The 26907-nt window shown below is 40.8% G+C and overlaps 1 protein-coding gene across 2 annotated transcripts in view; it reads right to left on the bottom strand.

Annotated features, from left to right (window-relative positions):
• Positions 1–26907, bottom strand: part of cdh4 (cadherin 4, type 1, R-cadherin (retinal)) — a 192603-nt gene that overhangs the window by 147389 nt on the left and 18307 nt on the right. The window lies entirely within an intron of this gene.

Genomic DNA, 26907 nt, shown 5'->3' on the forward strand with positions numbered 1-26907 from the left:
ACAAGTTGAAGCACCACTGGTGTTTTCACTGCAGTGTACAGGCTAACTGGCTAACAGTAAACTAGAAGAATGAGTGACAGGGCATTCCAGAGTGAGGGAGCGGCAGTGTGGCTGCTATCAGGGCAAACTGAGACCTGTGTACTTATCAGTGCAGAGCTGGGTGTGCAGTGTAGTGCACTGTGAATGTAGCTATACATGTATATTATGATTCACATTTTGCAATACAAATAAATGATGCGGTCTTCCTAGCAAAGCATCTTTCTTGAATTTAGAGTTAATACATTTTGTTGATTATAGTAATGTGAAGGAACTGCAGTTTATGTATAAGGAGCATGAATGTGTCTCAGAGCTTTTCAAGCACTTATAAACGATGAAGCTGGACACTTTGAATTTTCAATCATTTACATACTGTGTTAAGAAATTACCACTGGGTTTTTTTTTTAACTGAAAAATGTTTTATTGATGTTAAAGGTGCCCCTGAATTACAGTATGTGCTAGTGCACCTCACTAAAAAAAAGTTAGGCCCACCAGTACACCCAATGTAAAAAATGTCTTGGAGCCCTGGATGAGCGAATTTCACCATCATTGTGGGCCTTTTATCAGCAAAGACATCCAATAGCCTCAAATATCTGATAGCTCATCATGTACATGCCAGCAACTCGGCTTATCTTAGCAAGCCGGCCTTGGGAGCCGTATATAAACACTGGCAGCTTTACATCACTGACAATAGCTTCAGCCTAATTCTGCCCTGTCAGCAAACCCCAAAGCAACACACCATGGTGTTCTGCAGATTCTCATCAACACTGCAAGAGGAAGAGATAGAAAAAGACATGACAAAAGTATCTTTGAGACTGTTTGCATGTGCAAATAGGCATGTGCCAACTTGATTACAGAACATTTTGTCAACTTCTTTTCCCTTAAACAAGCTGAATTTAGCAGATATAGTGGACTTAACATGTATTGTCCAATTCACATAAGAAAAACTATGGAGTGCTTTCCACTGCACAGGCTTGCACATCATAAAGAATAGCCCATATTCCACCCACGTGATCAAATCTACTAATGACTAATCTTGACATAATATTAACACCCACAGAATTTGCTGAGATATCGTGATGAATAAACCTCTTTCTGAGAGCGTGCAGGTCCATTGATGCAGCACATATTGATTTTCCCTGTCTATTTATTTCACCCTCATGCTGAGTCTCCTCGAGCCGAACCTGCGTAGGCTGATAAACATTGGACGTCGATGCAGAGTGAGGTGGCGGGATTAGGCGGGGGACATCCTTCAAAAGGTCTCTGTCTTGTTCACAGGGGAGGGGTCAATGGGAACACCGGAGACAGCCGAGTTCGTCCTGAATCTAAGACAAGGTGACAGGTGAGGAGTGGCAGGTGATAAACCCACTCGGGGAAGGGCAGCCATGTTGCTGTGTTGTCAGAGATAATGGGTTCAGAGGTAGGCCAAAGGTCAAACAAGAGACATGTACTGTATGTGCGTGGATGCAGTGCTAATCACAGTCACACACACACACACACACACACACACAGGGTACACAAGACTGGCTGCAGACCAGTAAGCAACATTGCCATGTGCATGTTAACGTATTGATATCCATATTTAACTAAATGATTGAATACAGCCTTTTCAGTGACTCAATGAAAATATATTAAGATGGTATTGATGGAAATACATTTAATTGTACTGAAAGTTATTGATATCATTACCTTTACATCATCACACACAGACAAGAACTATCCTTGTATAAAATCCACTGGAACTGGAATATAGACTCAAATCCAAAACAGATATGTATGCTTTTCAAGGCATTTTTGTACACGTTTATTGGATCTGCGTGAATGTCTGCACTTCCACTTCTCTCCACAGAGAAGTCTTCAGCTACAGTAAAGGTTTTACAACGTTTAGGTATAATGCCCATAATGATCACGAATAGCTGTATCACATCATTTTCAGGGTACTTATATGTGCAGGGAGTCAGCAGTTTCCAACAGAACTTTTCCATAAGAACTTTAATGCGTATGCTCCAGAACCCCAAAAAATTAACAGTGGAACAACCATGGAGAAGCTGCAATGGACATCATGCCTCTTAAACTGTCTGCTTCTGTTAAAAGGGATGACAAGAGCTGATGTAAATGGCCATCATTAAAAACTACGTGACAGGGTGGCCTTAAATAACACTGCTGATGATGTATTTTTCCTGCACATAGTAAATTAATTCTGCTCCAGCCTCTTCTCTTCATTGTTCCACACAGAACCAAATTAAAAATAAATGTGTTGGTCACATCCTGTGCACGTTTGTCGAGTTTGCCACATTAGCTGTTTTGGTTTTTAGGGACCTAACTGGGAATTAAATCCATTTACCAACCAGTTCTGTCACTGTGGCCCTTTGCTGAAAGAGGTAAGCAGAGTGTAGTGTATTCCAATAAAAAGCTTTAAAGACATCAATGCACCAGTTTAATGCAGCATGCCAATCTGCTGGTGTTTTTTAATTAAAGTGTGTGGACATGGGACAGGCAGTGGGGCTGCCTGCTTGACAGGCCAGTAATTATAGGTGCTCCATTTGAGCTATCACTCTCAGGTAATGGCAGGCCGGTCACACAAACAGCTCTGATGATACATACATTCATCACCACAACTGTCTCCACTCTCCAAATGCACACAACACACTGAACTTTGCACCCATCACATGTGGCTCAACTATAAAGTAAAGATGAAAACAGTCTGACACTCACTAAGCAACACTGTGAGATGCTACAATAAAAAATGTGACAATTAATTTGAGTGGGCCAATTACCATTACACATCTGGCTGGTTTTCAGTTCGTGACAGATGTGTTTTACTATGATTTCTCTTTAAACCCGTTTAGACAGATGTGTCACACTTTATCTCGTTTAGCTATTGTTTAAAATCAACCATTACCAGCCAACATACAAAGTGTGGGAAAACGACGGAAACCAGATGTTTCGAAAGCTATTGCTGTTCAGTGAAGTGAGCAAATAAATTATAATCATCATGTTATTATAGTTTGTTGGGTGCAGAGACATTTCCTTGAAATCCCATTCAATGTTTTACTTCTCATCAAAAATTTATTTGGGGTATAATTTTGCAGCATAAATACTTTCTCTGAGCCAAAACAGGAACCTCACTGAATGACGGGGCATTTCTGCCACAGTACAAAATCATTCAGAGGATGAAAAAGTGGTTTCCACTGTTTAAGTGTTCATAGCTTTAAGGAGTTATTTAGACAATGTTATACATGAACGAGCCTTTGTCAAGTAACTGGAACAAAGCAGAATAATGTTCCAGTAAAGTAGCAGTAGTTCAAGCTCGAAGATGAGAGATAGCAAAAAAGAATTCTCAGCAAAATGACTTCAGCGGAGTGTGATGACTTCAGCCTGAGATGGATGACATCTCAGGAGGAAAGGACTCCTCTGCACGGCTCCCTTCTACTCTGCTATGTTTTTCTTAGGCTGCACAGCCAGTATGTGTTGCAGCACACTATACTCTCCCACCCTAAAAATCATAGGCAGGGTGGGAGCGGTGAAAAATAAAAAAAACTACAAAAGCTAGAGATATAGTGTCCCAGCGGAATCAGAGGCACTTTAAAGCATCAAACTGAAGAGGTGATTCCGCCAGCCGGGCAATTTGAGAACAATCAGCGCAAATTGTCGAGGTGCTCCTTGTAGCAAGACGGAGGTAACTGTACCATTGTTCATGTCAGCAGCACTAAACATGCTACTACATGGCTCTACAAAATGGGAAGGGGAGTGGAGGAAGTGCATGCATAGAAGCTGATACAGAACAGGTGAGCTGATAGGAAGAGGGTTGGATAAAAATAACCTTTTGTCTCCATATTAAGTTTCTCACGTTTAAATTGACCACAAAGCTTTCGGTCGATTGCCTCAATGATCTGCTCTGTTGCCCGTGTTCTCAGCTCACCTTTGAACACTTAAATTTCCACAGCCTGCCCCTCAAGAAATCCATCTCGATCAATCAAGTCACAAATAGCCATCTGACTTCACACGAAAGCCAATAAGCTGTTGGACACATTTAACCACTCTACTGTGAATAATATGAATACATTTTGCTGCACTTTTCACAACAGGAAAGATTTATATTCTCATGAGGTAAATTTCTATAATAGCAAGTATGCCGTAAATGTACCACCAAAGAGCTCATTTCCTACATCAGGTAGACCCTGAGCTCATCACATAACTGGAAAGAGAGGCTAAGGCCATGGGGACCAGCAGCGGAGGAAGCTTTTACTATCTCCCAATACCTCATTTAGTACACTGACCAGAGCATTAGGAGCCGTCAGGCTGAGTTCAACTTGGGCAGGTATCCATCCACGCAGCACAAGATACTTCATTTCATCCATGAGTGAATGGGCAACAGCAGAAAAAAAAACTAGTGGCAGAGAGGGCAGAGGTGCTGTTGGTGTGTAGGTGTACTGAGACAGTTTTTCCAGTCAAAAGAGAGCCTCCAGGTTAAGGTTAGAGATTGGCATCTGGTCTTTGATTTGAATTCACCTGTGGACTGGAGAGCTAAATGACCATGTAAAAGCCTCAGGCAGGCCCATAGACATAATTGCATGTATGCATATACTGCAAGTGTTAAATCGGAATCTAACTCTTCGTGGCTGTGATCCCTGATTATGTCTCAGAATCTCTCTCCTTCTGAACACTCTTACGAGTGCAAAGGCATCAAGTAAGTTGAATTATATACTGTAAGGAGTCATTCAAGTACTTAAAGGAAAACTGCCGTTGCTTAAATGTAAAAGCTGTCTGGTCTAAGGGCCTCAATTATGAAATGTTATGAAACCATTTAGCTACTCCAAATGAAAGTAGGTATAAAAAGAGAGAAAGAGTTGGGGCAACAGCCTCATTTGTACAATCACTGCATTCAGTACCCAAAGACCATTTTATGCAAAATAAATTTTACTATTGAAAAATGTGGGATACAGTTAATATAAGCAGATCAACCTGAAAAGGTATTTGTAAATGGCTTGGTCATTGTTAGGTGATATTTTAAGACATGTCTGAAATTAGTTATGCTCTATAAATTATAGTTGAGTTTGAGGAACATAAGACAACAAATGCTTTTATAAAATGTATAATGCCGAATAACCTTCTTAAGCCATCAGTAAAAACAACAGTGTGATAATTCTAAGAAAGCAATTAGAACAGAAATTCCCAGTAACTAAGTTGTCCCCGATTTTATCTGCAATTAAATTTATTAAAACATTTCTCAGGGCACTTCACAGGTCTGCCTTGACAGTCTCGAAAACACAACTCACATAGCAGACACTTATTATAAGTGTTATCTATATCATGCACCTCTGTTTCTGTCACGTTTTTCCAAATCCGTAATTTACTTTAATATCCTTTCTGAGAACATACTGTCGTACACACATATAATTGTGCACACAGTCACGGTACAGATGGTGGTTGTTACTACATACACTGCATCTTCACTACAGTAAACATTAAATTATAACCGTTAGGAATAAAAGGTGCATGCACACATAAGATGAGTCCATGTAGAGTGAGATTCCTTGCAGCTACTTTCACTTCTATTTCTAAACTTGAATCTATCATTATTATAACCCGCCAAGAAAGAACAGACACATTTGCTGGTTTGCTGATAGCTCCCCACCTGTGTTGCAAAAGCCATCACAGCATTATGCCTTTTGGACCTACTGATTATTGTGGCTTTAGGAAATAATGCACATACTGTTTATGGCCTTACAGTAAATTTCTGTTGTTGTGATAAGCTATTACACTTCATATGAAGCTACTATTTAATGCCTTGTGGGGAAACAGCAGGGAAGGGAAAACGTCCTTACTGAGGTCCTAGTTAAGGTTCCGTGTAAGGTGTGAATTCAGGTTAGGTTAAGTTTGAGGTTGAGGTTTTGAGTTTGGCTGCCCACAATGAATGGAAGTCAATGCAATGTCCTAACTAGGATAGCTGTAATAACTTAGACACGGTCAGCAGCCTGTCCAAAGTGTTTCAATACGAGCTCCCCACCCACAGCTAAGGTATAATTGTTTGTTTTTCTTCTGTTGTGCTGATGACGGAATCAGCCACATCCCCTTTACGGCTGCTTTTTGGTCTTGCACAGCACAAACTGTATGCAGTCTACAATTATAAAATCAGCTAATTAAGATAATGTTAGTTAGATAATGCTGATTGACGTCAAATTTAATTGATGGCTTACGTGATTGGCCACCACAAAGTTGACAGTCGTTCAACTTTTTGCTGCACGTCACAGTTTTTTGGGGCGTTTTTGTTTTTTGCAAAAAACACAAAGGTGGTGTTCCTACTGTGGATAGTAAGCTTGTTACCCTGACAGGCCAGGTTTGCAGGTTTGCTGTTCACTCTATCCAATACACTGTTGTTGTTGTTGTTGTTGTTGTTGTTGTTGTGCAAAGTACTACTTCACACTGTGGAGAAACTCAAAGCTTAATAGGCTTAACAGTGCCTCATTACAGTTGCTAAGCTTTGATTGGACAATTGCAGCTTCGGGCAGAAATTGATCACGTTTTAACTTTTACTGTATAAATGTATATTTTTTTGTGGATGTTGTGTCTCTGCTCCTCTTTGGCTGCTTTATAGTATGTAAAGAAATTTGAGAATCAATGGGAATTTAATTGTTTTTAGCTTGCTTCTTAAACTGTACAATTATAGAATCAGTGACAAAACCAAACAATAAAAGATCAGTCTTGGCCTCCCCACTGTAGGTCCCACAACGATTATAAGAAGGCCTTTCTTAATCCAAATAATCTGTTTGATGGTTCTTCAAATACACACTCATTGAAAAGCTCTTGGACAGATTTTGGCAGTCTTTGATCACTCCAAACAAAACGTTTTACACTCAACAAGCCCCCAAGGTGAAGGGTCAACTAAGGCCTCTACATATCTTTGGATGAGCAATCTGCTTCTCAGGTAATGTGCACTATCATCAGAGTGCCAATGTTTTTCACTCACTGAAAGCTCTTGGGAGGGAACCGATGTCCTATGCATCTGATGCAACATTTGCTGTCATTCAGGTAGGTCTTGTGAAAATCAAACCAACAGTATCATCAGTGTTTCACCTGAGCACAGCCGCTTCTGATGCAGCCTGTAGTCCTGCCAACACCGTGTAGCATCTCATTTTTCATCAATCACTTCAAGTGAATGTCTTCTGGCTACTGATCAGCCTTTTGGATGTGCCTCCAGGGATTTTTACCCCCTTTTCCTCACTGAACTCGTGGGCATCTCATGCCACAGCATCTCAGTTGGATTTAGGTCACGATATTGACTTAACTAAACAAAAACACTCAATGTCTTTTACCTGAGGACCATTGCCTTGTTTGAAAACATTCAGCCCTGACTTACTTCTTACAGGAGCGGGAAATCGTTATCTTTAAGGGTCCTCATATATTAGCAATACATGAGGACCCTTAAAGATAACTTAGGTGCATTCATACGCAGGGTGTGTGTCGCACATTATTTGTAAGTTACTACATATAATTCAAGATTCACACCTTGTTCACACTGACTGCCCAGCTGTTTGGAGTTCAACAACGACCTCCATTGTGCATCTCTTTAAATCTCTCTTCTTTCACGTGTTACCCAACTATTTGTGGCACTCTTAGCCTCTTTTCTACTGCCTGTACCAACTCGGCTCAGCAAGACACTACTCACTTTTATTTGGTTTTACATTAGGCGAAGGTTGTGTCCAGTACTTTGTACTATTTTTGGTATCATATGGATTAAGGGTGCAGGCAAGCTGAGCCAATACTAAAGGGGTACCGTGAAAACAATTCAGACCACTGATTGGTCAGTTACCGCCCTCACAATCCCTGTGTCATTGCATGTGCAACACAAGTTGTCCTGCTTATTCCTGCTATTATTAACTAACCAAGCTACAATGGCGGACACCATTTTTTTTTAATGTACTGGACTACTTTATTAATGGCTAATAACAAAAACCACAGAGTGGTCAAAAGAGAATTTGTTTAATTGTGAGTATATGTGGCAGTTTCATGCTGTATCGCTACTGTAGCAACGCCACATTGAGGTGGTACTGTCTGCAGTGGAAAACAAAATCCAGAAAAATATCTGGTACCAAAAGCAAATAAGGATGATTACAGTGGAGCGGAAAAGAGGCTTTTCATTTGTACAACCCAAACCAACACTATCAATATCTCCTTCACCCTCGCTATGACAGCCCTCTCTTTACTCCACCTTCCAGAATGGACATTAGGAATGAATATACACAATTGATGATAAGTGTGTCTCCGCAGGTATGTCACCTAACAGAAATAATTCTGAGACCACGACCTGCCTCTTTGACTGAATTCAGATCCACAAAGAGAGAAAAAAATAATGTTTTCTCACAACTACACTTGACTGTTGGTATAAAATCATTCTGCCGGTTGACAATGTTTTTTGCCAACCATGTGACTTTTGACATGTTTGGAGTATGTCTACTTAAATCCTCAGTCTTATGCAGGTGCTCTAAGGCACAGGGCCTTGTTCTTCAATAGTAAAAGTTCTCCCCGGCTGCCTTAGCGTAAATGCCATTTCCATTCAGTGTTCTGTTTATCATTGATGGATTCACAATGACATCAGATCCAGCAGTGAAGGCTGAATGATCTCACAATCTTATCTTTTTCTTGTATTCTTTTGTTACTTTTAATGTTTTGCTTTTGGCTCTTTGAAATATTCTATTCATGTTTAGTTATTATTCGTCTCAGTGGACTGTTGGAGACCAAAGCTTTTCAATATGACTTTAACTGAAACTGAGGTATTCTTACCTGGAGTCATCCAAAGTCATCTTAGATCATGTTTTTCTTTCAACTGCATAAGAAACACAGAACTCAACAACTCACATGAACTCCCTATACCATTATTACTTGATTATTGCATTACACCCATAAGTGAGAATAACTATTTCATGTGTAATGATTGTCAAGCATCACTTCTGTAGTTGTCATATTTACCAATACTAATGGATAGGACTATTAATCAGATCTCAACAAGAATTACAATTAAATTATTGACTCAGATTGATTTATTGGTGTAAATGCAATTATTCTGTAAAAAAAAATAAAAATCTAATAGCTAATGATTTTAATAGCCTAAATTTCTGAAACGATGTCATCAATGATGGGAATACACCAAACACTGAAAGAAAAAAAAATGTCAACCAATACAGTTATGTGTGACATTTTAATTCCTGTCAGGCTTGATTTTCAGATTTCTGAGCCAAGTGTGATGTATCCTCCCCCTCCTCATCTGCCGCGGACATCAACATGGCAGCCACTTAAACTGTAACCTCTGCTGCCTCCGCCAGGAAGGCTACAGGCAGGTCACACGCAGGTGATAAGTCTTAGGGGTCCACCTGATTCTCTTTCCATTTTTCTGCCTGCGTGTGCCTCACATTTACTGACCTTCCCAGTCTATCCCTTCTAGCCTCAGTCTGTTTTACAAATGCAGCAAAGGCGGAACAATCTTTTCTGACCAAGGTCAGCAAATGCTGCTTCATTAAACCTCTCAGTAATTGCTCGGCTTTCATAATCACCAATCAGGAGTGGGTGGATTGTCATGAATAGGGCTAGGTATTGTTTAATATCAATGAACGTTACTTTTTTCAAGACCAACTTTATGAAATAAATTGTAAGAAAAATCTGATTATATTACACATTACGGTACAAAACTTGTCCTAGAGCTACAATTAACAGATGTCCCATTAACGCCTCACATTGTAATTATCGCTAGTCGCTACAATTTACCGATGTTCCCTAAATGCCTCCCATGGTATCAGTACACACTAGCTGCAGCCATTACAACTACGACTACTAGCTACTATGGCATGTGCAACTTAGACAGGCATGTGGTTAAAGAAATGAATTTGAAATGAGTGAAATAACAATTTACTCACCTAAGTTGAAACCAAGAGATTTTATCTATGTAGTTGGGCTGCCCAATAAGCTATTCATGGTAAATGCTGTGGCCTACTGACGGTGAAGAGATTAACTCCTGCATAAATATAGCAAAATTTGGTGCTAAATGAAGGCATTTTGTGTACAATGTAGTACCGAAACAATTTGGTCGGTGCCATAAAATCAAACTATCAAAGTTCGATACCCATTCCTAGTCCTAAAAGTGTCACAAGAAGGTCAAATATTTGATTTATTATCTCAACACCTACTAGATAGATATACACTTTGTACAAACATTGTGTAGCAGCACGATAAGGTTCTTTTTTGTGGTCCAAACAACTAGCGCTTCAATTGGCTGTCATAATATTTGGTAGAGACACTTGTGTCGTCCAGTAAGAAGAATCTTCCTACATAGTCGAAATGATTTGAGAATTATTTTATTCTTCCTGCACCTTTTAAGTTACACTATTTTTTTAAACTGTATGTGTTCTCAGTAGTTGGCACCCTGTTTTACTTCCATTTTGAGTAAAATATGTATTTTAGAAGAAACATTTCTGATCTGTCGTCCTCTGTTTTTGTATTTGTACAATAGGTATGCGGGGAATGTGAGCCTATTAATGACGAAGACACATAGGGAAAATAAATTGCTGTATGTAGGTGCAAAGTAGAAAGCAGAATGGGAAGCAGAACAAGCAGATGAACTGAGGGAGAAACAACCAGGTCAGATGTGTGAGCACTAGTCCGCTTCTCAGCAGCCAGCCAGCCAACGGCAGGCTAACGTGATCTGCATCTTAACCGGACGCAGCACAGCACTTGTCCTCTGGCACTCTGGCAGCTCACAACCTCCCTCAGACCACGCTGCCAGGAGAGAAGAATGAGCCTCTAAAGCTTCAAGGTCAGATATAAGATATAGATGGGGAATAATAAACATGTTTAAATTGGCAGCCTTGTGCCTGGCGTGGACAGCCATTCAATTACAGACTCACAGTGCGCTAATTCAATGCTAGATCCGAGTGTCTGATTGAGTTTGAATTGTTGCTGCTTGTGGGATTATGAAACATGACAGGCTTTTTATAAGGTGTAATTAACGCTCTGATTTTAATGAGGACATGACAGATATTAAATTGGTTTCAGATCTCAGTGTCAGAGATTGACTGTTAGGGATGCCATGCGTGCATGCGTGCGTGGCGTGCATAACATAAATGTTATCATTTAGTTACCGATCAACAAACTGTCGTTGTTTGGAGCTTATTTACAAAAAAGCTGACATGTTTGACAAATGCCTTATGATTTAAACATTTCCTGAAAGTTTCAGATTAAAGAATGAAGGGTAACTTTACAAAACCAGAATCATTTTATACTCAGTAAATCACAAAGGCAATTTCTAATGTTTTAACGACTGACGCAGTGCTACCAACACAAATACAGGTAGTTGATTTCTAAGATTCAAAAGAATGAAAAATGTACATGTTCCATTCAAAGCTGTTGAAACTTTAAAACACTCATCCTCAGCCTTAATGATGTCTCTAGGTATCTAACTTTTGTCGTCATGTTCATCTGAACAGCTTGCAACAGGGCTCAATCATATGGCTCAAATGAAAAAACAACTTTAACAAAAAATGTCCAAGGAAATGCGAAAAACTAGGTCTGTTTTTCTTGGCATTTAAGTAAGGAAAACAAATACTAATGAGTGCTGACTCTGGAATGTAACACTGTATCCGCATTTCAATCCAAAGACGGTCCACCGTGGTCCTGAGGCTCTTTATCTATGACTCTGACCAAATACTGTTCAGTATTGTGCATGCTGGAGCTGTCATGTTGCACCGCAGGATCATCCGATCTGTCTAAGTCTCTCCATTCCAACCTGAAACCTTGCTTCTCCTCTCCATTGTAATTCAATGGCAACACCTGAAACAGCAGTTAAGTGCAATCTTCTGAGACACATTCTTGTCTAGTCCCAACTCGGTAAGTACCAGCTGCAGCTATCTCTCTCGTCTTTCAGTGCCATAAATATTGGCAAATGGAGTGTACAATAGCCAGTAAAAACAAACAATTAGTAAACCCATTTCCCCCCAGGGACCGACTGTCAGAAGTATTCATGCCTATCAACCAGATCTTTCTTAGCACTTTGAGTGTGCATATAAACGGGAGTGGAAATACTGATGTACGATGCATGTGATTGTGTACGTGGTTTTCAAATATATCATGATTGTGTAACAAGACCCTGTAAGAAATGAGGTTTAGGAGTACATTTTTCTTGTTTTTATTCTCTAACAGGATATGGGGTGACCCTGTTTCTTGGTCATTTCACAGATGGCAGTGTCTGAGCTCATTTTAGTACGGCAAAACATGTATCATGAGCCAGCAGATTAAATAGTTCTCTACTGTTTTAGTGGACTAAAAATATGTCCTGCAGGTCAACTAGGCGTATATTTTTCAATGTTTTGTTACTCCTGCTGTCTGGAAATGTTCCTGCTAACCCTGAGGCACAACATAGACATACTGAATTTTATAGAAAGAACTCTGACATTGGATTTATTCATGTAAATGTTCATAGTTTGGTATCAAAGTTGGATCTCTGAGCTCTGATCTGAGCACAGTTGACTGACCATTACTGGCATCATGTAAACCTGAGTACAAGGTTTCTCATGCTGATCAGTCTAGTGTAGGCGGGGTATTGCCATTTATACTGAGAACAAACTATATGTTAACATATTAGTTTCTAAATCTATTAGTAAGCAGTTTGAACTCTGTTGTAAATCTTGAAATAACTACAGCATGTATTCATCAACAGTGAGGGAACCGTCCTCCTTAGTTCATCACCTATCTCATATTTATTACAAGGAGATTGTTTTATTTGGTGATCTAAACGAGGAGATGGTGACACCCAAATTATATGATTTTTGGAAGTTATGTTATTACAATTGAACTCAAATTGTTGATTTTGATAATTGTTTTAGTATTGTATTATTTGTGTGCTTACAGTTGTCACAATCTCTAAAATGTATAATGCTGCCATCCTGACATGACATACTGCAGATTAACAGTGCTACCAAAAACAAGAATAACAGAATTCCAAACTTTTACTTTTTAAATACAGTCAATTCTGTTTAAATACCACTTGAAAAACATTGTAGCTTTTCAACATTTCAGTGACTATTACAAATAATTGATATTTGTAATAGTCACCTGTTACAATTTACACAGTTGTCCTCACAGTATGGTGCAATGGTTTGAAGCAGGAGCATTTAAACACTAAACACGCAACGGTCCTGTCAATTTTCTTGCTCCACTTCAGTAAAGCAGCGAGCACAGCAAACAACATTATCAAGTTGATACCCGAGAGTACATTTTAAAAAGTAGCTCATTCTGGTTGGCCTGCTAACACCTTCTGATACATTTTGATTTAATATCTGAGCCATGGCACATCATCTGTCTTTTAGACTGGACCACAAGAGGGGGGCCAGCTGTTTAAGCGCAAATGTCTGTCACTGACTCAGTAAGAGAGTGAGTGACTGAGTAATAAAGTTATACCATTACTCGGTCAAAGTCTGCATGATTGACTGATGAAATTAAACTACAGTTGGTCCTAGATTGGAAGAGCCAGAGGGACTAACTCTAAACTCTACACTGCTGTGATTGATTGTTTCTTTGTCAGTCAAGAGTTCCCTTGTCTTAACCCTTAACTCTCCCACAAGTGATTCATTCTAGTACCAACTTTAGACCGCTGGTCGGCCAAATATCATTACTTCCTGTATCTGTTTTAGGTCAAAAGCTATTGTTTGGACTAAATTGCTCTTTTGTGTTTTATACAGGCACAGCAGAGATCTACGTGCATTACAATTTTGGTGCAACGCAAAGGGCTTTTTTTCCGTGCTGGTGCCGATTTGCAATTTTTGTGGGTCAACATGAACCAGGCTGTGCTGAGTTGGGCAGAACTACGGAACATGGGGCTAGTTGGTAAAACTGCCCCGTGCCAAGCTTGAGGTGAACTTGCGCCTGCACCCCCACCAGCTCGAACCAGATCTGAGTGCAGCACAGCTGGCGGAGGGCTATTTTCGTATCTTCTGTGGGCGCACAGGAATAGACCAATCCCATAGACAGGTTTCGTGGATTTTTCCCACCTTCCGATTGAGTTAATCATGTACAAAAACATTTTTGCAGTCTTTTGTCTGTTGAAGTGGATGTTAATCGGGCGTTGGCATGTGTTATGACGCAATAGCCAAACCAAGCCATAAAATGAACCCCCCCGGGCAAGTATGTCAGTTTCCTCCTGCATAAAGTTTGGCCAGCCGCGTCGGTTTCCTGTTTCAGCCATTAGAAACTGAAAATGCTGCACCTCAGTAATTTTAAACGGGATGAGAGGAGTGATTTGATTGGCCATGATTCAAGTCAGCGGTGACACACCTTCTAATTATCAATTCCTCCAACTTCACCACTGGAACATGCTGCGGCAGAGATGATCTATGTTTGTGTTGACCAAAAATACCAAACAAGTTTGCCACACCTACTTGCGATCCCCTGCACCAGCGCTTGGGCTGCGCCTGTGCTGCACATATAGGAGATTGAAAACAGGGCCCTTAAAGATGGAATCTTTACAATTAAGCTGAACATCCATAACGACTCAAAGAAATCTGTAATGTCAGCTTATTCACTGCCATGTCATGACAGCGTAACTGATCTGATGCCATATTAGATCACACATGACAAAATAATATCATCTCCATCTTGGTGATGGACCCTTAGATGGAATAGATTACCCTTAATACCAATCCACTGAAATGTGAGGAGGTGGCTATCTTACTTAAGCATCTATCTCAGCCCTCTTCCTCCACCTTCACCCATGTGAATTGCATCCATTTCCTCTCTGGAGAGTTCATGGCTGCGGGGCTGCGGCTTGTCAAAAACAATTACATCCTTTGGTCTCTGGGAGGGCTTCCTCTTAATTTGAACTGATAAGCATCTCCTTGCATATTAGCAGTGAGGCCCAGCGGTCATCCTGCTCCCACTGATAATGGACTGGGCTGGCAAACAGCATTTGTCAGGGACAGCCACTTACCTGGGTCGTGCACGACATGTTGAGCAATGCTAATAATAGCCACTCAGCCAGACTACCAGTTAGCAGGCCGCGAACCCCAACCCTGTGGCTGGCCAATCGATAGTCATTTACTCTCACTTTCCCTTCAGCTCAACAGAGAAAAAGACACATTACTGAACCCCTTTTCTGTTGCTTTAAGGCTGGATGGTGAGAAAACACTTTCTCTGCTTGATCAAGTTGCTCAACTTTTGGAGCTGAGCAGCTTCTCTCTCAAAAATGTTCACATGAAACAAGCATGTTTGCTAATCCTCCCATGGCATACAATGCAAATACAATAAAAGTTTACAGGAGTATGATGGAAGTAAAATTGCATTAAAAAGCTTGAGGGAAATCTGATGACAAAACATTGCATTTAATCTTCATCTGGTGGCAGTTTGTTTGCCACGGGCGACATGAGGCTTGTTATATCCTCGTAAAGTAACTGAAGTCCATCTTAAATACAGCATGTGTTCTCACCTTTCCCCTTCATCCCTGACTAGAAGGCATTTTTGCATGGAAATAGTGGGTAATTTTGATGTATGGACAGATTAGTGATGACAGAGAGTCTTCAAACAATGATCAAGAAATCATAGGGGAAGACAGACTGGCTATCTAATAGTGAGATGGAGATCCAGCCAGTGAGATCCAGAGATATCCCAATCAGAGTATCAAGATGAGGAAGGCATTGGAGACAGAGGAAAAACTAAAGAAACAAACAAGTCTGGAGGAAAAGACAGCAAGATTAACTCCTGTTCATCATGGCCACTCATGCAGCACACAAGCAATAACGGCATTCATTAGGCTGGCAAGTCAGCGTGAGCGGGTTGCTGTTTCCTTATGGCCGCAGGTTGGCATTAGCCCAGCACACTTATATCATTAAATCACTCATTAGAGGCGGAATAAACAACATAATTTGATTTACAGTGCCGGTATCACTCCCTCAGCAAACAGGTGAGTTGCGCAAATACAATTACATGGCAACAATGACTTCAGGGTGGCGGAAAGTATCAAGGGAACATGCTGGCTTTCTTCATGCATAAACGCACATTGACATTTTACAGTTGGATTCAGAGGACATTTAAATCCTCTCTCTTATTTGTATGATGTGGGACATCATTGTGAGCAAGGATACAGCTGTCTACATGGATCTGTATTATTCTCTACAGGCCTTATTCGCATCTCCTTTTGGGCTGACCAAAGGTAAGATATTCATGTAAAACACAAATGACAAGTCAAAACAACTGCAAAGGTTAGAAAGGCCAGCAGCTTGACAGCAATGTTGTGTGTTTGCAGAATAATAAAAATGAGAATAGTACAAGCCGGGCGTCTGGGTTTGTGCATCTGTGTGACTACCTGACAGTCCTGGTTTCATATTAAATGTGTTAAATTTCACTGCTGTGCCCTGGGGAAAAAAAATACACATTTTACAGATACGGTTAGATCAAAGCAAAACAGTGTCGATGTCACAAGCAGTTAGAGCCTTGATACAGCCGAGAGTCCGTGAGCCATCACTTCCTTTAAAGAAACACACGGAAGAAAAATTTAAGACAGAAAGGGAGACAAAGAAGTGAAGGACAGAGGGACACAGAGGCTGGATTTTGTGGTTGCACACTGCTAAGCGCCTTAAATGGAATGTTTTGTCATTCTATTTGTCTATAACTAAATGCGTATCTATGCGCATGTATCTCATATTTAGATACATATGCACTGAGAATGAATAACTGGTACCTTTGTGCAATAGAATATTACTCCAAGTATAATACTCAGGTTATAATACATATTCAGACTAAGTGATTCAGGAATCCTGTGTAATGCGCAAGGGAATTTGGATCCGTTCCAAACAGCCTTTGCTCATTTGCATCTGAATGGTCATCCCTATTAGTATGGTAAATATGTTGTAACACAGGATAAGCACATTTAAGAGGGAACATGCACCAAATTCGGATCACAAATACTTTGAGCAAAGTGTAACACAAAGAAAGTTGCTCTTTCCCACACAAGCAAGCTGACACACAAACCAACTAAAGCTTGCAGAAGCCTTTTGTACCTGCAGTTCATCCCAGTCCTGAGAGGCATTTGCCTCCCCTCTGTGTAAGCAAAACTGACATACTTTATAAAAGATTTATGAGCCAAAGATGCAAACGATAGAGCATGAACTCCCTTGGGTGCAGCCTCTTCCATCTGTGAAGAATCACCTGTTCTTAGGTGGGCTAAAGCGCTTGTTCCCTGCCAGTGTACTAACAGGCGTCCAGGCCGCAGGGAGCGGGGCAGGGGGCTGCAATAGGATACTGCGCGAGTGTTCAGCCTGTTGGCTATGGCTGCAGCCGGGCTGAGTGATGCTACTACGGAAGCACATATTATGGAGTTCTCATACAGCTGACAGAACCTTCCACTGGTTGTGGTGTTGCTTAAACACATGGCCAGAGGCGACTGGAAAGTAACTGCTAAAAGTATGCCTTTGATGTGAGAAAACTAGAAGAGCATAATTCAGCAGTCTTCACCTGGGTTTTTAACTGCACACCGACCTGGGAATTACTGCTAGTTTAAGAATTCCTTGTGAGAGATTTTCAAAGAAATGCTACAAATCAGCAAACCGGGATCTTCCAATGAATATGACTCCAACAAGGGACTACAATATATGTTATGCAATTGCTGTTGACCTTTAATATTTCCAAACACATGTAGGTGTATGCTAAAAGCCTCAATAATAAAAAAAAAAAAGCACTAAACCAAGGTTTAGACAGCTCTAAGTAGGACAGCTCCTTCTGTGCTGCTGCCAGCTCAGTGTACGCAGTGAGGAAGACCAGTGAGACACCAGCCAAGCCAAGAGGCTAAAACAATTTGCAACATCAACAAGATCTGCAGTGAAGGATGAGTGCTGAGGAAACCTCTTACATGAAATCCTAAGGAGCCCCAACAGGATTACAGCTCTATGCCTCTTTATATCCCAACTGGTCTGAATAAGGCCGACACTGCTGGTTGGACTGTCTGCCCAGTGTTGGCACATGCTCAGTGTGGGGTATAGTGTCATCTGTTAAATTCTTTCTTGTGATCTGAATCTGTGAGCAGACACTGTGGCCTCACCTGCACTGATTCTAGTTCGTTCTCTGCCTCATTCCACTTGTTATTCAGATAAATGAATAGTTAAGCGCTGTTGCCTTGACTGAGTTGCTCTACTGGAGAGGCGCATTCAGCCAAGTCTCCCACAGTAGAGAGGCGGCAGGGGCACTAAAATAATGCCAGGCTTTGTGAGGGAATTCCGCTTCATCCCTCCCCCCTCCCTGCCTATTCACCATCTTTCTCTACTGTGGCCTCCTGGGGCACCTCTCCCCACCTTCCTCCATCACTCTGAAAGATAGACGCGCCCCGGTTGAAAGTGGGGTCACACTTGTTGCTTTTATCAAATTTTCTATTCATCTCCTGTATAAGCTTGATACTCCTCACCACGACCAACACCCCCCAAGGCTGCTGCAAGCTTAAACAATGAGAGCGGCTGTCTCCTTGAGCCATTTGGTAATATGAAGAGAATGTATTTAGTCTCTTCAGACAGATTTAATTGCCAGCTTTGTTCACGCGCCACACCCCTGGTGCTTTGTCCCTGGGTTTATCTTGTTTGCTCTCAGTGAGGCAAACAAGAATACAGCCACCACCGACCTGGAATACAAGATGCCTCCTCAGGTGGTGTTTTTCAGTTCTACCCCAGCAATATAGATGCATCTGAGGACACTATTGACATTCATATTGACAGTGTTTTAAGTCATTTTACAGAGGTTCTCCGTTTAAAATAAAAAATAAAAAAGTATTTTTTTCCTTCTCTACAGCGACAAGCAACACATCGTCTGGTTAAATGTGTAACATGCAGCCCAGTGACTGTACACTCGATCACCTTCCGCTCTGTGTGGTCTTATGTTGTGTTTCAGAATAGGTAATACAACCTATATGTTGTAATTCTGTCACTTAAAATGAGCAGTCACACAGTGGAGGTTTCAGAGGTGTATTAACATTTTTGCTACATTTCTGCTCCCAGCTGTGGCTGTGAAGGCATACGTCATCATTTGAAGAAAAAAAAAGATCATTCACAGCAAGACATTCTCACAGTCATCCAGATTGTGTTAAAAAGCATTGAAAAAGAAAAAGATATCTGTTTCGTGGTGTGAAAAACGGCAATATGGAGAGGAAAAGAAGAGAGGAAAAGATGTGTTTCTAAATGTTGTCAGCTTAGTGCAAATATAGCCTTAAATTATACCTCTAAAGAGACATTTTTACCTAGAAGAGACATTTTGAGTCTCAGACAAAGAGGAAGCTTAGGCCTGATAAAAGAGAGAAAATTGGCCAAATGGTCATTATCATTCTAGACAGCTGAAAGAAATTCCCACTGTGGCCTGAATGAGACTAGTGTCATTACCGGGCTTTGCTTTGCAAAGCCATCAGATCAGGAGGAAGGTGGGAGGTGTGAGCCATTATCCATTTGTAATTGTGCAGGCTAGTCATTACTCATCCACCTTTGACCTTTTAGGTTTCAGGAAGAATTCACTGTCAGTCAGTGATAAGGTGGAACTGGTTTCAGCTGAGAAGTAAAGCAGCTAATATGTGCATTCATGTCATTTGTTTTCCCATGTTCTTCCCATTTGTGTGCTTTCTTTATAATCTTTATTCCAATCCTTCCTTTCTCTTTTCCCTTCCCTCTTTTTAAGAATGAAGGGACACACCACCAAATTTGCACATCAAGTTCATATTACTCAGAGGGAGCACTATTCACCCCATGAAAACCATTGTATAATAGTGGTGACATGATCAGGGTTATTTAGAGACTACGAATGTATTGCGAACTGCTTTATAATCTGAAAGCTTGTGTAATAATCTAGATTTATGAAATTTGTAGGTGTGACGTTCCTGAGTCCATTTCAAATCCCCTTTCAACTGCCATTAAGTTTATCCTTTATAAGTAACAGTAGTAAATACATAACTGCAATTGTTACTGTACAATACAGTTTTTAGGGGTAGCAAACATTTCATTACATTAATAATACAAGTTTATAACAACCTGAAAACAAGATGAGCAGCAGACAACATACAATTTTTTACTGCTCATAATATTGATTTGATGCGTGCAAAATGTAAGTCTTTCCTGATCTATGCTACCGAGTTGTGTGTCTTTCCTCTCACCAACAATCTTTGTCCTTGCAGTCAGTGGCTTGGTGACAGCAAATTCACCAACAGACTAAGGGTTTTGTGTTTCCAGAATTAACATTAATTAACTACAGCTGATAGTGATTAGAACCCGACCGATACATTTTATCAGCCGATATTGGCCAGCCACACAAATATTTGCATCGGCCTATATTGTGGCCAATATGAAAACTTACTTTATAGCATATGAGGCAGAAAAGATCTTTGGGGTAAATATGATTTCGTACTATTCATGTTATTCTAATAGTTCTCTATAATTATACTTTCCCAGGGAAGTTTACTGTTTCAGCTCACTGATTTAGTGTGGGGTAAAAAATTTCAGATATCCTGCTTCCATTACACATCTTTGCCTCAGGTGTCAAAAGTGTTTGATAATCACTTTAAAAAGACCATTGCAAAAAGGGTGGGTTTATACACAATGTATATACAGCACATAACTATCAAGATTATAGGCCTATAAATTGATGTTGTTTTTATCAGTATCAGCATCGACTGGTATTGGTCAGGCTCTACTGGTGATTTTTGTCCTTTTAAACGCAGACAGTAACAGTGAGCACCAACTACAAAAGAAAAGTCAGTAGTCTCTGCTAATGAAAAATTAGGAGGGATAAAGAGTGTGATGAGATTTGTGAAGGTCAGAGATGAATTAGTTATGTTATTTTGCCAGAAGAACCCAGCCCATGGAGTTTGAAGGATGTGGATGTTTACCAGGCACATACTAATGAAAGATGGATCTTAAGCACATCTCAGCCTGTGCTGCATGAATTTTGAAAAAGTTTTAGTCCGCTAACTTTATAAAATTGTAAAAGTAAAAAACTGGAGAACCTTTTTAAAACTCTGCACATTTAGTGTTAACTGTTAACTTAAAAACTTTCTTTTCTGTCTTCAACTGACTGTTCTCTCGGACCATAACAAGCAAAGACAGAAGGTTTTCAGCTGAGAGTTGTAGCGACCAGAGTGAGTGATGGCTTTGCTAATGAAACTTTGTCTCCATTTCCTCAATTCTACTCTCTTTTCTCTTTTCTGACTCAACAGAACAGTCCACTAAAGTCTCAGTATAAAGCTTTGGGGAAATTGTGATTCTTTTGAGCTACATTTCCTGTTAAAATACTCCAAAATACTAAATGAAGACATTGCTACGCATCAGAGGGACACTTGAGTGAAAAGTCACCTCATGTCATAACACATTCAGTATTTGTATAAACGTCACGCACGCACGCACGCACACATTCAGGGACCGTATCATGCATCATCGAAGATGCAGAGCCCTTTAAGGAGCAGCTGCTCTTTTCTCTTTTCTCCCAACAATGACGCTTAAACATGTGTGTCATGTTTACAAGCAGAGATCCGCAGGTAGAAGAACGCATTCATGTAGGTGAAATGGTTTATCACACTACTGGTTATGCTGCGCTTCCATTAAGCTGCCTAATGTGGATAAATATTATATTAGCCACATTTAAATATTTGTATCGTTTGCTATTTGCATTTCCATTGCTTTTGGGTTGCCCCAACATTATTATTGCTCTGATCTCATTTAATGACTCTTCTGATTTAATGAGTCAAATCTCAACTTTATGAATCTCATCTAACTTTAAAAGAATAAATTGTAGCCTTGGGCGTTTCACATCACCTATGAGAGAATGTGATAGTGAGAGTTACATTGTGGGCAGAGGAGACATGCAGTGGGGAAACAGGTGCTACAGGGTAATTACAAACACAGCAAGCTTTTAATTATGCCCTCTTGTATGAACTGTTAATGAATGTGAACCTCATGCAAATAGCAACGTGTTCCTACTGTGTCTGCATGCATGTGCAATCACACACACACACACACACACACACACACACACACACACACACACACACACACACACACACACACATTAAATGTTAAGGAGGGGGATTAGCTGCACATAGCACACGCACAGTGTCTACCTCATGGCTTGCGGCAAACCTGACTCAATCCCCATTCAGAGTTCTACAAATGACACAAGTGGTAACAGCTGGAAACTTGCTGGGCTCTTTCACCTGGTGTTGTTGAAAGTGGCACTGTGGTGCAACATAACAGGATGTAAACAGTTTGTTTGTGTTGTTGCTGTTGTTGTTGTTGTTGTTGTTGTTTGTTTTTGTTTGTCATTGGTTTTTTTGGGGGGGGGGGGATGGGGGGGGCTCTACACAACGAGTCTAAAGCTTTCGATCCACAAAGCTTGACAGTGTAAAAACTTTACCTTTGAGGGCTTGGTCATACTCCTTTTTTGACTATCCTGTGCCTTCTGCTCCTCACCATGGGCTCTAATCCCTGTAACCAACCATCCTCTTTGCTCACTTTTACCTTCATCCTGCCTGACACGGATGGCAGCACTGATAATTGATTCACTGTGAAATCTCCCAATATTATTTGTATGTTTTCTTCTCGTCTCTGATTTTCTGTTCTTGTGTACAGATCTGCATTTACCCTGTGTGCTATTGTCTGTTGGCATGTCTTCCATTTTTCATATGAATGGTAGATAAATCATTGCTTAAGCTATTCAGTTTAAGCTCCACGGTCTAGTAGAAAAACAGCAGCAGTGGAGAGGCTGCGATGACTACGCAGTGGTTGTGTGTCCTCATGTCTGCATGCTGGTGTGTCTCTCTCTCTCTCTCTCTCTCTCTCTCACTCACTCACTGTGAAGCTGCCTCGCTGCGTAACATTCTCTACCTCCATGTCTTCGTCCCAGTGCTTCTGTGTCTCTGTTCCAATTTCTGTCCCTGTCCTCATGTCATCTCTGTCTCCCAGATCTATGATTAAAAAAAAAAAAAAAGACTAGCCAAGCCAAGCGGCAGACTTAAAGGCTTTTATAAGGCATACAAATAGGCTGTAAATCGGATTAGGGCAGAGGGGAGGGAGCCTTTTCTATTGAAAATCCATTTTGTGATCGGATGGACATTGTATGTACAATGACAGCCAGGACATACACTTGTCTCAAACAGTGTGAGGGTGACAAGCAAAGAGAATGCCCCAATCTCCATAAAAAAAAGAAAGCTTTCATTTTGAATGCCACAGTGAATGTTGTTGCATTTGATGTTTGCACCGAGGAATTTCTCCGATTCCTTGTGGTTTGCTGTTATTATCCAAAAGAAAGAGACAGGCGGTGGGAGAGAAAGCATGAGTGTGCTACAGACAATGGAAACATGTATATCTTCCAATATTGATGGATCTATATTATTGTCAACAATTCCAATGAAAAGCTCAGAGCCAACACTCCATCAAACCATTATCACTGTTTTCAACTTCCCCAGTCTGTCTGTGGCACTCAGCTCTGAGCCCCATTCATTTCAAAGGAAGATAAAATGAAAATACATCTTAAAAAAAGGGCGACAAATATATACTTTCATTTTCATAATAGCACCCAAGCAAAGTGCATTTGATGGGAACTATTTTCACCTGTAGATTAGGTGAGCTGGTGAATATTTGCAGCAGCAGGGCAGTGTAATTGAAAATAAACTGCAGGGCTCACATTTATGGCAATAAAGGAACATGTCAACCACTGTGATGGTGTACCTCACTGATGTTTAAATCATTTTGTATAACAGTGCAGCTGTTTGGCACTAAGGAAAAAGCTGTTGTCTGTTGTTTGTTTCAGTGTTTTAATCTGCAGATAATATGAAAAATATGAACTAATAACAGACATCTTTAAGACCTTAAACTATGTCTCATGAGGCAACATCGGTCTTTAGAGTTTGCACATGGAACCACAGCTCGGGGTGTTTTTGCGAGTACCTCACTTGGTTGTACACCACATGTGACACGGCAGCGTGCTGAGATACACACTCGCCCAAAAGACAAGCACAGGAGGGTTTGAATGGACCCCTGCGATCCCCATTTCTACTGTCCTCTGTTATCACTGCCTCTCCTTTGGCTATGAATGTGTGTGTGCTTACGCAGACAGAAAATAGGCAAAATATCAGCCTTCAAAGCACACACTGTTACGAGACACAATGAAACCCATTATACTATGGCATTTCTGCTTACAATCTAGAATACAGAAGCCTGCATGCACAGTGTTACATAAAATGTAATTATGCATGGTATTTCAAAATGCATTGTAAAATGTCAATGGATCATATGTACAGAGAACAAGCACATTTCAGAGAATCCATGTGCAAAACAGGAAGCCTGCGACTTGTCAAAAGTTTCCAAATTCAGACAGTTGATATTTTGGTTGCTGGATGCGATGCTCCAGTGCTCCACTGAAGCCGAACAGGCTCCAGTTGATAATCATCTGCTTTGTGGCGGGAAGCAAGGGGAGATGGAGCAGATGGCACTAGTTTTATTTTGCCATGGATGCTTTCTCTGAATAAGGAACGCTCTACTGAATGCCAAGCTCTGTGGGAGAGGAGAAGCAAATTGAAGCCCTCCTGCACCATGCTCCTCATGAGGGAAAGGGCTATTGTTGTGTGTGTGTGTGTGTGTGTGTGTGTGTGTGTGTGTGTGTGTGTGTTGCTCCAATTCCAGAGTGATGGGCGAGTTCTGCTCATTCATTAATGTGCCGAGCCCAGGGATGGACAAGTCACGTGGGATTTTCATTATCTTACTCACTCGTCCTTTCTGCCTCTCTCCCTCACACCCACCCCTCTTTCCCCTCACTAACTCACTGACGTGAGCACGTTGATGAGAAATTCTGTTGTTCTAGCAAATAACCAGGAAAAACAGTACAACTCTGACTCAATCAAAGAGTAATGATTCAGTGTTTCAATTACTGATGTTTCATCCTGAAAGGAACTGACATTCCCCTTCAAGTACATCTCAACACTTTCCTGATAGTAACAGACCTCATACGAACACAGAACAACGACCAAAGTTTGATCATGTAAAATCCAAACCTTTTTTACAGAAATCAAACAGTACCTCAGATGGTTCAAATGTCACATTTGGTGGCATTTAAGAAAGAAACCATAATGAGAAACCAGAAGGAATTCATATCATGTGGCAAGAGACCCCACACAGCACATTTGGATGTAATTATGAAAAATTTGGGAAAAAGTATGATTCAAGTTTAACACAGTTGACCTTAACAGGCTGCCTGCAAATTATCTGCATTAAGTAATTTATTGATAATGTTAAGTGTTTATGCAGGAATTAGGCGAAAGGTTAAGGGCATCAGTGAACAATAGAAAATAGAGCAGAGAGAGGCAAGAGTGATAACTAGAGAAATAAAAAGAACTATGGATGGAAATAAATCAGGGGGAGAAAACATAGCAGTTTCTGGTCATAAGTGTTCACACTGAACACTTGAAAACAACCAACAGTGGACTTGCAGGAGCCCGCTTCCTTTTTCCAATCACACGTCGTCATCTTAAGCCAAACCATTTTTGTGCCTAAATCCAACCAGATGTGCAAAATTAGAAAGCGCTTCTGGGGTCGTATCTAAGGGTCGTGACATACGAACCTAAATGGACGTATGGGTTGGAGAACTCTCTGTACTGAATGTACATACTCATCATTCCAGATCTGACACGGAAAGCTTTGTCACTGCAGCCCTGTTGAATGAGCAAACCATTTTACTCAAACATCCTTCTGAGATCTAGCTGTTATCATTTGTTATAAATGGAGCCCTCTGTGTAAATGGAAGCAGACCGCGGTGCAGTTTGGATCCCATTTCACACATACTCAAACAGAGGTAGCTGAGGCAGCTCCCTCTTTAGTGATGATGCTAAAAGGGCTTGGCGAATCAATATTATCTGATTCGGAGAGACACAAAACTGTATAGACAAAACTTCGACAGAAATACTGCCCAGAACAACACATGGGATTGATATAAAACTGTGCTGATTTATACAAATGTAGTGAGGACATCTGAGGAGCAGGTTGCTGCCCCCCCACCTGTGTGCCATCTTTCTTTGCTGGACATGGACACTAGCACTGGCCAGCATAAATGATTGAGTTGGATGTCAGAAGCGGAGCTCTTGCCAAGGGGCCACAGCATCCATGCTAATGGGCTGATGGAGCCTAATCTAAATAAGCGTGACTAAAACGACTTTTACTGGGAGTGCTCACATCTAAAAACAGAGAAACGTGCTGGAAACTTCTTCATCTTAATCAAACAGTCGGCAGGACAGAAATTCAATTGTTTGACTTTCACCATTCAGCCTTTACATTGGTGACAACTATGAGTGGTAAAAGTATGTTGGTGTGCGAGAGGTTTTACACACATCTCATGTCTGTTTGTTTGTTTCGTAAGTCTTTAGTCTCCTGAAGCCCATCTGAGATCAATCACTCAGCCGAGCATGATGGAGCGGCCTGTCAGAGCTTGCCATTGTGGCCTTGATTCAGTAAAACAAATAAAATAGTGCAGAGGCATTACAGGCAGATTCAACACAAGCTAGACAACAGACCACACCAAAGAGAATTCAGAGAGAGGGGGGGAGTTGAGGAGGGAGATGAATGTCAAAGAGAAGAGCAGGAAGAAAAATTATGATGTTGAAGAGATAGAGAAAGGCAAACATGAGAAGAGAGTCTGTGGAACAGGGGCAGACGTCGAGAGAGCAGCAGGCAGTGTTGTTGTTGGTTTACGTCAGCCCAGCAAAGCACTTCACCCTGTTTCTACTCGACAGCGTGTCATCAGTGCAGCCCGCCGCTGTTTAAATCCTGCTGTGGATAGTACAGTGCACGGCCACGTGAAGAAAGGGAGGGGCTCCGTGAGGTTTTTAAT

Source organism: Embiotoca jacksoni, unplaced genomic scaffold (genome assembly GCF_022577435.1).
Source record: "Embiotoca jacksoni isolate LCO1_2020_lvr unplaced genomic scaffold, fEmbJac1.0.p SCAF_1, whole genome shotgun sequence".
In the NCBI taxonomy this organism is placed as follows: Eukaryota; Metazoa; Chordata; class Actinopteri; family Embiotocidae; genus Embiotoca; species Embiotoca jacksoni.